The sequence below is a fragment of the Chrysemys picta genome, chromosome 1 (assembly GCF_011386835.1).
Source record: "Chrysemys picta bellii isolate R12L10 chromosome 1, ASM1138683v2, whole genome shotgun sequence".
NCBI classification, from domain to species: domain Eukaryota; kingdom Metazoa; phylum Chordata; order Testudines; family Emydidae; genus Chrysemys; species Chrysemys picta.
Window position 1 is genome coordinate 287,353,245 of NC_088791.1, and position 13,529 is coordinate 287,366,773.

Consider the following 13,529-nt stretch of genomic DNA (forward strand, 5'->3'; position numbering starts at 1 on the left):
AATGCATTTCTGCATCTCCGTATGTAGCTGTAATTCAAATTACTCCATCTGCCAACAAAAACATAAATGGACTCTGAATTTAAAAATCATACTTGTCTGAATTCTTTCCTGTTGTTATGAGTTACAGATGATAATATAACTGAAACATAAGAGGGAAAATGTCTGTTTTTTCCCTTTTATTTTATGTATACAGCAACACTTTTGGGGGACAGTCAGGCTCAATGTTTCTGCTATACAGATAGTCAGTTTCTACTTTTATCTCTCTAGGTCTCTCTTATAGCAACAAGAGAGAGGACCTTTCCCCACCAGCCCCAGGTAGCAGTGGTAAAGACTGCCAGAGCACTTAACATGGACCTTTCTAGTTAGGTTTATAGTCTGAGGAGTATGGAAGATTAGTAGACTACACACTTTGAACCAAAAATATTTTTCCAACTTCTAGTTTCCAGCATAAAACAGAGTCTTCTCCTTGCCTCCACTCCACTCCTCCTCAACAATCTCCTCTCCTTATTTCATGATCTTTAGGAGAAGGTCCTTGGGCCCCTCTCTGCCCTCTAACTGCAAGTCTTGTCTTGAGATGGGATGCTGGGTTACCTTCCATAATAACAATCTCCTTCCATAAGAGGTCCAGTATTATGTTTTTAATGTTTTTTCTCTTGCCCTGATGCTTTTTTGAGTCACTATTGGATCTTCTTTACAACTGGGGCATTGAGGAACAGATTGTTTTTAATGGGGTTTAACAGGAATGGATACTAGTACCAGTTATAGTGACAGCGCCAGGGACAAACATGAGGCAACTCAGGATTTAACACCTCTGTATTTAATCACTTGCTCTCACGTAATCTCTCTGCCTACCTGATTTGAAACAATTCATTTGCATGGTAAATAGCATGCTTAGATGAAGGTAAAAATTAAAAAGAAAATATAAATTGCATGCTTCTTCTGTGTGAGTTTTGGATTCAGATTTATTAACATACTAAACAATGGAGATAAATTTTACTCTGAACAGCGACTAATGGTTCATCAGATTAGAATATCTTTGTTTTAACCTTGGTTGAACTTGGCATTGTGGAACATTTGAATTAAAGAAGCTTGCCACAGATTTTGTATCTCTCCAGCAGAGCTCCATTGCATCTCCCCTTATGTTAGCACTCCAGGGCAGTTTAACAGGGGTAAAAATAAACCCTTCTGAGACTCTTTAGTTAGAATGTTTTGGAACCCAGCTGTACAAGTAAAACTTCAAAATCACTCGTTCCCCCTTTCAGAGGGCCTCCTTGGGGCTATTTGGAAAACATTGGGTTTGTATGCCACAGTCAAGAGTGCCACTCAGGAATCAGAACACTACCGCATCTATAGCGCAGCAGCAGCACATTGTACTATTCCCAAAAGACTGGGGAAAATGTTTTGTGACACACTGCAGCTGACGGAATGCCAGTGAATAAAAATGATTACAGGCAGTTGATTTAAAAAAAAAAGTCTCCTATTGATTCAGCATGTAAAATCCAAACATGACATTTGCAGATGACACTGCTACATTTCCCTTTTTGCCAGCACTGAGTATCTCCCCACTCTCATCTTTTGGTTCTGGGTATGGTCATCAGTGAAAGATTTGTCTTACTAAGGAAGAGACAAGAATCATGCTATTAGAGTTTATGGCCTCTACTTGTTTAAAATGCATTATTTAACACTAAAACTCTAGTGGAAGTGCAGTACAATATTAAAAAATATTGTAGTTGGGGGAAAAAATCTATGTTTGGCATTTTCGTGGAGCAACAGGTACAGATGCCTGTACAGGATATGAAAGGAGATGCACTTCTCACTAGATAAGGGAGAACAGAATTAAATCCCTCTGAAAGGGGTATTACACAGCCAAAGAAACCAGTATAGCACTGGATGTAATAACGTGATTCTTCATAGAGTTTATTAAGAAAGCTGCCATTAACATAACATTTTTTCTACTGCTCAGGTGAAAATTACATTTGCTAATGAGTTTTGACAGTCTTTAATAAGATACATGGATAGGGTCAAGGTTTTTGGAGTGAAACCCCACCATCAGTATGATAGTTGTAAATACAAGCCTTTTCGCAGCTCATTAGCAAAACTAATGCTTGCTAATATACAATAGGATAATTATATTAGTGACATTCCAATGAATTGTTTCAGCACCTTTCATATTGTATTACTGAAATCTGTATAATTTGAGCAAATTTTCATTTGAAGTTCTTTACTGTGACCTTCCTAGTCAAGTTCCTATTTTTCAAACAAGTTAGTTGCTTTTCTTTGTATGACGAGACCATAGGTTGCATAAACGATACTTCCACTCATCTCAGACCAACTATGTATTTTGTAGCATCTTCTGAGAAATATGTATGTTCAAAGTTTCTGCACTTGCATTACCCAGTGGCTACTCAACAAATATAGCTTTTTTATATGTATTAAGTATTTGCTGGTTAGAAGAAAAAAATGTGACATACTCTATATGTCAGAACTATGATATCATTAAAGGTCTGTATTTCACAATTATGCCTTTTTTGTTGTTGGGCTGGCCAGTGTTCTCTTCAGTTATGTTTCTAATATAGTTGATAAATAAGAAGCAATGAGAAGTGCTTTATGTGAACAACAAAGTGTACAATGTGAGTTTGGAGAATTCAGCCCTGAAAAAGTGCAGTGGTTGATTGGAGGAAGTGAAAGAAAATGAGATAGCAAAGGAAAGTTGATTATAGTTTATCTGCCCTCCACTTCCTCCCCAGTATCTATCTAATCTATCTATCTATCTAATATAAACAAAGGTGCATTTGGCATAGTCTTCAGTGGGCCTCTGTACCTACTGGTTTAAGATGAGTGTATTTGAACTTATTTCAAATTCCTGGAAAGTTAATTTAAGAGAAAAGGATACTTGCATATGGTAGCCAAAGCAAAACAAACAAACACACACAAAAATACATCTTTGTAGCTGAAAGAGGATTATTTATTGATAAATCTATAGGATCTTTAAACAAATTGTTCCAAATTATGGGAATTATACGTTGGGTTTACCTTTTGTCTTATAGTTTTCCGCTTCCTCTAATTTAACAAATCTTCCTCTATGACTTGAATAGTTTGATTAAATAAATCACCAAACATTCCTGTGTCATCTCCAAGGAGCCACAGGAATGAATGGTAATATCCCCAAATGGCTCAGGTCTTTCCCCATTGATGCAACCCATTGAGATATTATAGGTACTTGTTCCTCCCCCAGAGCTTCCAGATATAGAGTTCCACAAAGCTCAGTGCACTCACCCATACTATTCAATATCTGAATTACACATAAAAAGTATGTGAAAAGAATGTTTTCAAGGTTTCAAAGTCAAGTAAATTCCAGAATTAAGGTTATCTGTGCAACCTTAACTCAGCCTCCCTATACATCTGCATTATAATTAAGGGTGCGAGTCTTTCATGGAGCTGGGGTGGCTCCAGGGCGAGCCACACCGGCCGCTGCTCGGGCAGCACCAGGCAGCTGGTCCCAGGCGCTGCCTTAGAGCAGCAGCGGCACCCCAGGTTGTGCCCCCCCCCGCAACAGCGGCAGTGGGGCCCCAGGCTGCCCCGCTCAGCACAGCAGCGGTAGCAGGGCCCTGGGCCACCCCTGCCCTCCAGCAGCAGCAGTGCAGGGCCTGGGCTGCCAGCCCCCCTGCGAACTGCAGCAGCAGCTGGGCCCCGGGCTGCCCCCCGCCTAGAGCGGTCGGGGCGTGAGTACTCCGGGCCACCTCCTCCCCAGCAGCAGCGGCAGGGGGGCCCCAGGCCACATCCCTTCCACGGCAGTTGGGTCCGGAGTGCCCCCGCCAGATGAGCAGCATGCCTGGAAGCGCCCCCTCCTCCCCCCGCCCCCCACCAAAGATTTAGTTAGGGGTATTTTTAGTAAAAGTCACGGACAGGTCACCAGCCCATGACTTTTTGATTATTGCTCGTGACCTGTCCATGACTTTTACTAAAAATACCCATGACTAAATCATTGACTTAATTATAATTATAATACAGACTTTAATTGCATGATCACATTATAGTTCTTCCACAGGACCCATGCATCATTCAGTTAACAGAATGGTGAGTACTCAGTTAATGAGCAGCTATTAAATATTTTGTTTTATCCCCATTGTTCAGTGTGTGGCCAGAGGTCTTATTTACTGCATACTGCCCCGGGGTGGAGGCATCGGCAGCCCAGGCCCCTTTGTTCCCCTGTGGGACCCAAGCGGGACGGGGGGGCTGGGGCCTGCTGCCCCCACTCCCGGGCTGCCGCGGGATAGCACCAGCTGGGCAGCAGCCCAGACGTGACTGGCCAGGGGCTGGGCACAGCGTGCGCGCTGCTAGGTCCCCGCAGCAGGCCCAGGCTCAGGGGGTTCGGGCCCGGGCGCCAGAGCCGCAGCCGCCGAGCTTGGCCATCGGTTGCTTCCTCCCCCCGCGGCAGTGGGAGCTGCAGCAGCGGCTGCTCCCGAGTCCCGCTGCCCGGGGGGGAGAACAGCCGCCGCCTGGCCCCACGGGCCGCCCCCCTACTCTCCCTACTGCCCGACTGAGTCCTGCCTGCTTGGGGCCAGGCCGGACTCTCACTCACCCTGGCCCCGCGCTTCCCCTGCGTCTCCGGGGCCTCCCTCCAGCGCTTGTGGAGGAAGGGTGGTTTTTTTTTTTTTTTGCCCTGCCCCCTCCCGCCACGCCCTCTCCTCCCCCCCCCCCCGCGTCCCGATATTTGACTTGGGTGATCTGGTCACTCTACTATGAACAAACCTAGTTGCTATTCCCTAGTGGCTCTTACTTTGGAAAATATCTTAGTGGGCAAATAGAACAGTGAAATGGGTCTAGAACAGGCACAGTCTACATTGTATTTATTAAGTTTAGAATAAATAAAATGTGCTTCCTTCACAATAGAGAGGTGAGAGTTTTTAGTATTCTAAAAGCTATTTAGACTAGCCAGCATATTTGGAAGCACCAAGAAAACTTAGAAAGAAAAAAATCACAAAAGAAGCAGTTGGGCCCTCAGGCCTTTCCTGATAGAATGTTTTTAAATCTCCTTTGAATTGCCTCAGGCTCAAAAGGACAGTCTAACCTGGCCTTTTATTCTGCTGAGTAACCAGACATATTAGCCTTCACAATATGACCTTTTATCTCCAGAGACCCGATTCTTGTTCGTATAAAGGTGCTAATAGACGTCTTGAAAAACTTCACAAATTTCTTTTGTTTTATATTTCATAGCTCCAATACAGTCCTTAATTACTAAAATAGATCTTTTTCTTCTTCCCTTGTCTGATCATATAAGCCAGCAGTGTGAGAGCTTTATTGTCCCTCTTTCAGGGAAATGTTGGCAGTGGAAGGCTGACTGGTTTTGCCTGCCTCTCCCTCTTCCCCTGGAGATTAGTATTTAACTGACCTCAAAAGGCTGGTATATTTCAGATTTTGTAGAGCCTCTTTTTAAATGGGATTTTTTTAACTTTAAAATTTGTGTGAAGACTATTCCTTTCAGCCTCTCTCTTCCTCCCTCCACCCCCACAACTTCACCCCAAAGCTATATTAATAAGTGTATCCCTTATTGCAGTTTTATAAGCTTTCCAGGCAACATTATTAGAAGTTTCACAATTTTCATTGTTTTCTGACTTTTTGTTTTATTTCTTAAAGATAGGTGGTCAATAATGATGAGGAAAGGTCACTGATACAGAGTGATCTGGATTGACTGATGAGCTTGGGTGCAAGCAAACGCTATGGCCTGGTTACGCACAGAGACCTAGACATTACAACAATAAAGATGAAAGAGGGGAGATTGAGGGAAGCCCTCATCAAAATTTCCAATAATCCAGTGGTTATAGCACTCTCCTCAGAGTTGGAAGACCCCTGTTCAAATTCTTTCTTCCGCTCCTGTCAAAGAGAGAATTGAGCCTGTGACTTCCACATTCCAGGTGAGCGCACTAACCACTAGCTAAAAGTTATGTTGGCAACCCTCTGCCTAGATTTTGAATGGGACTCGATCTAGTAGGTCTGTTCAGGTCAGACAGGCAGATGAATCTCTCTCTTTCTCTGCTTCAATAAGGGAGAAGCTTATCAATAGATCATTGGGGTGTAGTTGTGAGGGATGGGGAAGAGAAAGAAGCTAACAGGAATAGATTTTTCCAGTTTACATCAGAATCACAAATATCGTTCTCTCTTTCTCTCTGGCATAATTTATACAACCAATATTAATACAAGAAAACAAGCATTTTAATCTTACAAAGATATCTTCAGATTACTGGCCCTTGACTGGTGGCCTTTTGTTACTAAGCTGTTGTCTAATCAGACACACTGTATTAGGACAGCTGCAAATTTAAAGACATAGATCAGTATATTGATAGAGGTTTGGGAGCTCAAACTCTTGCAGGAAAAGCAGTTTCTTTGTACAGTTAAAAACAATCAAATCACTTGAACTCTTAACATAAAATACAATTAGAAAGGTAAAGAATATTTCATAAATGTCTTCAACACTACCTAGATTTACCCTGAGTTACCTTGTATAGCCCAAGAATGAATATAGTAACGGTAAATGATCACAATGCACTTTCTTAAGACTTGATCTAAAACTATTACCAAGCTTCAATTTTAAACAAAACACAGTTCTTCACATTGTTTTCATATTTGCTTCATAAAATTACTGCCTTTCAGGTTATTAAACTTAACCAGAACGTTTCCCTCTTTGAAATCATGTGTTTCAAGACTAGCAATCAGTTTTACTAAGTCATAGTTTGTGATTATTACTTCTGCAATTGATATTTATGGTTTAATTATGCTTTCCTCTACAAACCATCACAACAATGTAATTTTAACTAAAAAGGGTTATGGTACCTGTAAATTCAGACAACACACAGCTCACACTGGAAATGTTTGAATGCTCAAACCCCTGCAGCAATGCACTTCCTGCAGCTGACCTGGGTGCACAGTAGGAGGTTTAAAGAGACTGGGGTGGAAACGTAGAGCCTTAATGTTTTACTTAGTAGCTTTGTATGGCAAAAAAAACCCCACCAGTTTGGAAGATTCAACAATTTCCAGTGGAATTCTCCCTTTTAAAGATGAGGCATATTTCTGGACCTGGTAAAAATGCTCCCCACCCACATCAAGGGGTGGGGGTAAATTGATGGGGCCAGCGGTGAAAGGGGGGCTGTCCCTGTAGCAAGGGAGTGAGGCACTTGCCAAAGGACAATAGGTAGCTGCTCCCATGGGAGTCTCTGGCAGCCATTGGCCAGCTGGGGGAGATGGGTGCTGATTGGCCAGTGTTCCCCAGTTCCCAGGATTTAGCCTAGCATAGGGGCCATGAATAGCCTTTTTTGGCTTAGTTCTAGCAGAGAAGGGATTACTCACAAGCTTCCAGCAGCAGCAGTCCTCAAGATTCAGGGGAATGATGGTAAGTTTTGTAGGACCCCTTTCCCAGGGGCAGAGGGTCTGCCCCAGAGGAGGGGCATCTCTTTTCCACTGTGGGGGTTGTACCTTTGCTCCCTGCCATGGGGGCTCTGCCTGTTATTGGAACAGGAGCCCCCTTAGGGAGGGATTCCATGCTGACTCCCCAGCCCCAGTCAAGTGGGGGAGGTAGGAGCTGTATGGAGAAACCGTTGGGGCCACCAGGACCTGAAGTGGTGTAGCCCTGGTCAGGCCTGCAACTATGCCCCACATCCCTGCTCACATGGTGCTGCTACAGTGGCTGGGAGGGACCCTGTTGGAACAGGATCTTTTGCCTTGGCCACACCCCTCCCCCCTGCACAGAAGGAGGAGCTTTGGGAGTGCATTGGTGGTCTGTGTGTTTGCCTATACCTCCCCCATGTCCAACTTCTGGTGGGGAAAGAGGAGGGGCTCGTGGGGCCTGGGCCCAGGATACAGCCAGGTAGCTGCTCCAGGAGCTATTCTGAGGGAGACAGGCACTCCCCCCGTTGGGGTTCTGAATCCCCATACAGGAGGTCCATGGGGTGGATTCAGGGTCTGAGCTGGACGATAGTGAGGGTCTGAGCCTCACTGAGGTGGATGAGGATGAGGAGGAGTGGATGAGTGGCCCTGGGACTGAGGCGGCGGGTCCAGCAGTCATCCTCAGCATGCAGTGGTGAATTCTGCAGCAGCCTGCAGCTACTGATGGAGGGGATTGCAGTTTTTCTTTGGCTTCTCTTGCTGGCTTCCTGGCTCTCCCTGTATGCCTCTCTCCTTCTCAGATGCAGCCTCTGAACTCCAAAAGTACTGCTGGCAGCTGGCCTTTTATGTTGCATTGTAGCTTTTTCTTTATATACCTTCCAGTTAGCCACAGTTATCTCACTTGACACATGTTCCGTCTTGACCATTGTCTCAGAATTCTGATTGATAGCGCTGACCTTTAAAACAAATTGTGATCAGCATGAGTGGGTTCTGACCAGTTAGAGCAGGGATCGGCAACCTTTGACACACAGCCCGCAAGGGTAAGCACCCTGGCAGGCCGGGCTGGTTTGCTTACTTGCCGCATCCGCAGGTTCGGTCGATTGCGGCTCCCACTGGTTGCGATTTGCCGTCCCAGGCCAACGGGGGCTGCGGGAAGCGGCGCGGGCCAAGTGATGTGCTGGCCACTGCTTCCTGCCGCCCCATTGGCCTGGAGCAGCAAACCACTGCCAGTGGGAGCCGCAATCGGCCGAATCTGCTGACACGGTAGGTAAACAAACTGGCCCGGCCTGTCAGGGTGCTTACCCTAGTGGGCCGTGGGCCAAAGGTTGCCGATACCTGCTCTAACTGGTCAGAACCCACTCATACTGGTCACAATTTGTTTTAAAGGTTGCCGATCCCTGAGTTAGAGGCTTAACTGCCTGACCTCTCTGTCACCTTGCTACACATGCTCAATAGTTACCAATTTTGCACATGTTCACTTTTCTCCTTTGCCTCAGAACTGTGATTCTGTTGAGTCACACCCACTTTGCTCTTTGCCAGGATCCTTTTTAAAAAAAGAAACCCTAAGAGCTTACTGAGCATGCTCAGGGTTTGCAGCCTCCATCTCAGAGTGGAGTGATGTTTGCTTATTCAGAATGGAGATCAGAAATACAAAGTAGACACCTGAGAATTTTCTCTAGTAATATGAGAGATGTATTTCCTTCTTCACGTATAAGGACTGTGATACAGGAGGGCCAGGGAGAGTGTTTGAGGGGAAAATATATAAGCCCTAGGCTAATTAAGGTGTGGTTCCCTGTATTCTAGGGAGGGTTGCTACAGGTTAATTGAAGCACATGTAGTCAATTAAGGAGGCCCTGTCAGGAACCTAATAAAACCCCCTGCTTCAGGCAGTCAGTGGAGGAGGTGGAGGCGGAAGGAGAGAGGATTGAAGCTTGAAGGTGTGCTATGAGATTTGAAATACCAGAGAACTGAAATAAGGGAGATCCTGTCCCAGTTTCTAAGGACTGAAGGTACCCCAACAATGGGGAAGAGGGTAAGAACCTGCAGGGTTGAGAGCGGCTGGGGCTCACCGTGAGGAGCAAACCCAGACCCCTCCCCTGCTTCCCTCATCTACCACCTTCCTGGGCCACTAGTGGAGACCTCAGTGCCCCAAGAGCAGGGGCAAGGGATAGTGTCTTAGCCCCCCTGCCAAGAAAAGTGTAGGACCCACCATACTAAGACTGGCCATCTTGCCACGGGGGTGTAGCATGGTTAAGGTGTGAGGGAGAATTTAGACAGAGGGGAGCCAGGTAGTGGGCCTGTCCTATTGGAGTAAGTTAGATCTGGGAAACCCACCATGTGGGTATTTCATAGTGCAGAAACTCTTAGAAGGGTGGGTGCCGAAGGGATGACAGGTTTCCCATAACACTGGAAATCCTGACAGGATTAGTACAGGGTCTGCTGTAGGTGGCATTTGTTGTTGCCCTCTTTCGCACTTTTAGAGTGAGTGAGCTGTGGCCTATGGCAGCTGTGGCCAGGTCCCAACATACATTAAATATAACAGATGTACAACTATCTGCAGGAGCAGTGTCCCTGCATTTAAGGGACAAAGCACAGAGGGAAGAGGTGGCTTATGTGAGGTTGAAGGAATGTTCAGATGGGTGCTTCTGCCCATAGGTGTAGTTTGACTACTATATTTTAGGGGTGCAAAACACACGCGTGCACATGCACGCACACACTGAAACCAATTCCCTTGGCTTGCTGGTTCTCTCCCCCTGCCTGGAGTGTTACTTGGGCTGCTGGTGCTGGGGAAGTGGGGAAGATGGGCTCACTTAACGGGGAGCCCCAGCTGCCACTCCGGCATCAGCGGCTACAGTGACAGCTGTAGGCTGCTTCTACAGTCCAAAGCCTAAACCAAAATACCTATGAAGTTCAGATCTAGATCTGAACTTTGCAGCACAGACCCAGCTCTAGAATTAACTAGTGTGTTTGCTTCTCAAGACTTCCTCTCTGCGTATAGCATTTTAGCAAAAATAGAAGTAGCTCTGATCTATTGTTTCATTTATCAGAGGGATATGTTCTCCAAATATTGGACCAATAAAATAGTCCTCTATACATTTTTGTTTTATCCTCCAATGTGTTCAATTTTGTAACACAAAGCAATTCAATTGAAAATATGTTTTGTGTTTTACTGTGTAGGTTCATTTGTTTCTCTGTGTGTGGTGTGTTTATTTATTTTTAAAAAAGAACATTTTATTTTTTGGAAGACTTCAGAGTTTTTGAAATGTTCTTCCACTGTCACCAAAGCCACATATGATCTTCTCTCGTTCACCCGCACATCTACCAATGTGATATGCCATCATGTGCCAGCAATGCCCCTCTGCCATGTACATTGACCAAACCGGACAGTCTCTACGCAAAAGAATTAATGGACACAAATCTGACATCAGGAATCATAACACTCAAAAACCAGTAGGAGAACACTTTAACCTGTCTGGTCACTCAATGACAGACCTGCGGGTGGCAATTTTGCAACAGAAAAGCTTCAAAAACAGACTCCAATGAGAAACTGCTGAGCTGGAATTGATATGCAAACTAGATACAATCAATTTAGGCTTGAATAGGGACTGGGAATGGCTGAGCCATTACAAACATTGAATCTATCTCCCCTTGTAAGTATTCTCACACTTCTTATCAAACTCTCTGTACTGGGCTATCTTGATTATCACTTCAAAAGTTTTTTTTTTTTCTCTTACTTAATTGGCCTCTCAGAGTTGGTAAGACAACTCCCACCTTTTCATGCTCTCTGTATGTGTATATATATATCTCCTCAATATATGTTCCACTCTATGCATCCGAAGAAGTGGGCTGTAGCCCACGAAAGCTTATGCTCAAATAAATTTGTTAGTCTCTATTTCACTAGGAGGGTGGTGAAACACTGGAATGCGTTACCTAGGGAGGTGGTGGAGTCTCCTTCCTTGGAGGTTTTTAAGGCCCGGCTTGACAAAGCCCTGGCTGGGATGATTTAGCTGGGAATTGGTCCTGCTTTGAGCAGGGGGTTGGACTAGATGACCTCTTGAGGTCCCTTCCAACTCTGATATTCTATGATTCTATGTCTCTAAGGTGCCACAAGTACTCCTGTTCTTTTTGTGGATACAGACTAACACGGCTGCTACTCTGAAACCTCTCCTCTTCTGTCACTCTCTCTTTGACAATTTCTTTAGGTCACACACAGACAATTCCAGCTGAGATTGGTATCCAAATCTAATTCACATCATTCTCTATAGCTCAACTGTAACATTTACTAAAAAGATGACCTTGAAGCCTGTTTGACCTACAAAACAATACTCAGCAAAACTGTCCCGGATCCTTTCCTTTAGTTCTTACTGTCTGATTCTTTGGTACAGATAATTACACAAAGTATGGATAAATGAGGAGTTTTCATTAGCATACAGCAGTCTGTGTAAATTATACATGGACATTTACCACTTTCGATGGCCAAATCCTCACTCTTGGGTAATTTAAATTCTTTCCTATAGCAATAATTTTGATTTTATACAGAATGTGTAAATCTAAAATAACCCTTTCCCTCTCAAACATTTACTGCATACAAGCTATTGAATATCCTGCACTTTCATGAAATTCTTTAACAGAAGAATTTGGAAACAAAACTAGAGCAATTAAATCAAATTAGTTTTAATTTCTGTATTAAAAATCAGAAATGTCCAGAGGCATGGTTCTCACTGTATCTTGCAGACATATAAATCAGGGGCATTGTAAAAAACCAACATCAAAACAGTGAGTTACAAAAAATCAAATCCATCCAGTGATATTTCTACATAAAATAACTGAAGGATTCAGAAGTCTGTAAATGTATTAATTATTTTAAATTAAGGAAGTAGTTTACAACAGAGGTTCTCAACCTGTTTCTATCTGAGCCCTCCCCTCCCCCCCAACATGCTATAAAAACTCCATGGCTCAGCTGGTGGATTCCTGAAACCTGCTCAGGGCCCTACAGGAGGCCCTGGCCCCCTGGTTGAAAACCACTGGTTTACAAGATGGTTTATGAATGAATTAAAAGCCTTTTCATTGAAAAATACATTGGGTAATTAGAAGTATGGAAGGTATTATTGACCCATTCAGCAATACTATTGTGGTCCATTCCATGTAAGTTTATTTCTGGAATAGGTGGTACTTGTACTTGTTTCTCAGCCTTCAATTAATATACTAACAGTCAGACTATCACCCTGCTTCTGCAATGTGATTTGCTAGCTTGGCATCCTGCCCCTTTGCAGATTCAATGGGGCTCTACCTGGACATAGAAGGAGGATCGTACTGTGGAATCCTGTAAAGAATGTGCTAAGTCTTGGAGTACAATACTAGTATAACCAAGTGGGACATATCCTTTTCTGAGGATGGAATCTTGTATCAAATCTGGGGTGAATTCTTTGGAGGTGGGTTTCAGTTGAATTGTTTGAAAGCCGTCATAAGGATTATGGAAAGGATTAATACAGAGTGGAAATGTTCTGTACTGAAGTAAGGAGATATCTTCATGATAAATGTTCATTCTGATATTTTGCCATACCACTGGGAGTTCTATGGATAGATGGATGTAGGGTAGGATATCAAGTTCTTGGATTCAGTGTATAGAGCAGAGGAGAAAATTGTGCCCTTTTAAAAATGCTGGCACCAATTATTTATCTTTTAAGGCTCTTAATAAAATAATTCCTCATATTTGCTAGAAGAGGGAATGTGAACTATTTTCAGTGCATGGTAAGCATCACTTCCCCAGTATGTGAACACACAGGGCCAAATTCAGCCTTTGGTGTATCCAATGACTTCACTGGAGTTGTACCCAAATTACATCAGAGTGAATGAACTTGAAAAATGAGTTTAATGTTAGGAGCTATATTATGAATAAGCACTGACATCATTTTCCTCAATTTGCCTCCATTTCCAGCGGCACCAAGCTCATGTCAATACTCTGCATTGCACCAAAATTAGCTCACATCTTCCCTAACATTCAGGAACAAAAATTGGGTATGTCTTTTCTTGTGGTGGGACAGAAGTGGCAATGATTTCTTTGGCTAACACTTTTTCAACAGCTTTATTGTTTAAAGAGAAAAGACACACATAAACATGTTACACAGCAATTACACAGTATTTCCTAA

The 13,529-nt window shown here is 43.8% G+C and overlaps 1 long non-coding RNA gene across 1 annotated transcript in view; it reads left to right on the forward strand.

Moving 5' to 3' along the window:
- Positions 1-7,322: 7,322 nt before the first annotated feature.
- The window catches only part of LOC135980862 (uncharacterized), a 93,453-nt gene continuing 87,246 nt past the window's right edge, over positions 7,323-13,529 (forward strand). The window contains exon 1 of the long non-coding RNA XR_010597767.1: positions 7,323-7,387. This is a non-coding gene — a long non-coding RNA (uncharacterized LOC135980862). The remainder of the gene's footprint in view (positions 7,388-13,529) is intronic.